Source organism: Aptenodytes forsteri, unplaced genomic scaffold (genome assembly GCF_000699145.1).
Source record: "Aptenodytes forsteri isolate BGI_AS27 unplaced genomic scaffold, ASM69914v1 Scaffold398, whole genome shotgun sequence".
Classification (NCBI taxonomy): domain Eukaryota; kingdom Metazoa; phylum Chordata; class Aves; order Sphenisciformes; family Spheniscidae; genus Aptenodytes; species Aptenodytes forsteri.
The window spans coordinates 445,529-448,105 of NW_008794545.1; the positions used below are offsets into that span (position 1 = coordinate 445,529).

Consider the following 2,577-nt stretch of genomic DNA (forward strand, 5'->3'; position numbering starts at 1 on the left):
TGCCCCCTTATAGCTTGATGGCATTAGGGTACACTGTGCACCGGTGTCTGCTAGAGCCTTATACTCCTGTGGGTCCGATGTGCCAGGCCACCGAATCCACACAGCCCAGTAAACCCAGTTGTCCCTTTCCTCCCCCTGGCTGGAGGCAGGGCCCCTCTGGTCCTGGTCATAGTATTTGTTACTCACTTCTTGTAAATGCAAATCAAAAGTCCCTTCATTAAGATCAGAAGTAAGATCAGCCCTTCTACTTTGTCTGGGGAACTGCCTGCTGGAAACTGGAGCAGCAATTTTCCTGGAAGAGAACCCCCTTTTGTGATTGTTTTTTCTTGCAACTCATGTACCCATGCCTCTAGGGCTGAGGTAGGTTTTCCATCCCACTTCCTCATGTCTTCTCTGTGGTCACGCAGGTAAAACCACAGGGTGCCCCGTGGTGTGTACCCTTTATATCCTCTCTCGTGAGCAGAAGAATGCTGACTCCTAATAGCTGAGATATTGGTCCGTACAGGTGGGGAGTAGGATCTATCCTCTTTGAGTTGCTGGACCTCCTGGGACAGTTTCTCCACAGCCGAGACAAGGGAGGAAGAGAGAATTTCTTCGTATTCCTGGAGTTGGCCAGCCAATTCACCCACCGTTTGGTCCCTCTCAGTCTTTCCAGGTCATTACTGCTATTGAGTTGGCATATGACAATGGTGCGCTCTGTACCAACTTCTACCACATGGGTCATGTGCACTTGACTTCATCTGGATCTTTGGATAGCTGTTCATTGTTCAGGTCACCATAAATCACCTCCAGTATGGCTAATTCCCTCAGGTACTGGATACCTCTCTCCATGGTGCTCCACTTGCCTGGGTGACGTTTAACATCTTCCTTGAAGGGATACCTTTCCTTCACGCTTGACAGGAGTCACCTCCAGAGGCTGAGGGCTTGTGTCCCTTTTCCAATTGTTTTGTCAATGCCCCCTTCCCTAGAAGGGGATCCCAGCTGCTTGGCTTCCCTACCCTCTAATTCCAGGCTACTGGCCCCATTATCCCAGCATCGGAGCAGCCAGGTGACAATATGCTCACCTGGATGATGGCTGAAATCTTTTCACATATCTCACAGCTCACTCAGGGATATAGGGATCGGGTGGTTTCCATCTCATTTATGATTTCTTCCTCTCCCTCCTCCTCTTTTTGTGATGGCCCTGCTTTTTCATCATCTTTTACTAAATAAGCTGACTTTTGCTTCCAACATTTCTTGTGTATAGGGGGGACTGATACTGGCACGGATTGATTCTCTGGTTCAGCTGCAGTGCCTGCTGCCGGGGTTAGAGTGACCGCAGGGCCTGCTGCCAGGGTTGGAGTAGCCGCAGTGCCTGTCATTTTCTCGTCAGATCCAGAGACCTTCTTTTTCCCTTGAGGGTACTGAATAGTGTTGAACAAGGCTCAATAGGCATGGGCCAGGCCCCAGCACCTTGCAGTGATTTGTGTCTCCCTAGAATTGCCAGGGTGACAGTATACTTTTTCCAAATATTCTACTAATTTTTCAGGATTCTGCACTTGTTCAGGGGTGAAGCTCCAAAACACTGGCGGTGCCCACTGTCCTAGGCATTTGCCCATGCTATTCCACATACCCTGCCACTCATAACTATTCAGCCTTGGGGCAGATCTCTGGATGATATTTTTAAATTGCTTATAAACCTTAGACAAAACTGAAACAATATTCCCAAGAAATCCCAATAGAAAGTAGCTTAACTACCCAAGGATGTTCAAGGTACTGAAAAGTTACTGTAATGAAGGAGGAAACTTCATACAGCATGTCAGCTTTGCTACCTCCTTCTATTTCCTCCATAAAAAACCTCCTCGAGGAGGAAGTGTAAGTGCTAATTGTCTCCATGAGGTGGTACCTGAAGTTCAGTAATGGCTTCAGTCCAAAGCTCAAATACCAGACTAAGCTCAAGGGCAGTGTTTTAATAACAAATCTCCCAGGCAAAAACCATCACTAATCACTGCAGAGCACAGCAAACTTGAAAAACCAACACTGATCTTTAACACGTACAGCAAAAAAAAGAGCATGGTGCAGATCAGATCAACTAATATCGAGAACAGATGAATCAATATTGTGACCCGCAACAGTTAACAGATATAAATTCCTTAATGCGCTCTGGTTAATCTGTTATTATCTCAAACCCTTCAAGCCCCATGTTGGGTGCCAGAAAGGACTGTGGTGGTTTAACCTCAGGCAGCAACTGAGCACTACACAGCCGCTCGCTCACTCCCCCCGCCTCCCAGTGGGATGGGGGAGAGAATGGGAAGAGTAAAAGTGAGAAAACATGTGCGTTGAGATAAGAGTTTAATAATTGAAATAAAATAAAGTTTAAAAAAAAAAATATACCAAGCAAGTGATGCATGATGCAATTGCTCACCACCTGCCGACCGATACCCAGCTAGTCCCCAAGCAGCAGCCCCCCCGGCCAGCTTTCCCCCAGTTTATGTACTGAGCATGATGTCGCATGGTATGGAACATCACTTTGGCCAGTTTGGGTCAGCTGTCCTGGCTGTGCCCCCTCCCAGCTTCTTGTGCCCCTCCAGCCTTCTC

General features: G+C 47.5%; 1 protein-coding gene across 1 annotated transcript in view; it reads left to right on the forward strand.

Annotated features, from left to right (window-relative positions):
- Positions 1–2,577, forward strand: part of PDCD6IP (programmed cell death 6 interacting protein) — a 56,261-nt gene that overhangs the window by 49,939 nt on the left and 3,745 nt on the right. The window lies entirely within an intron of this gene.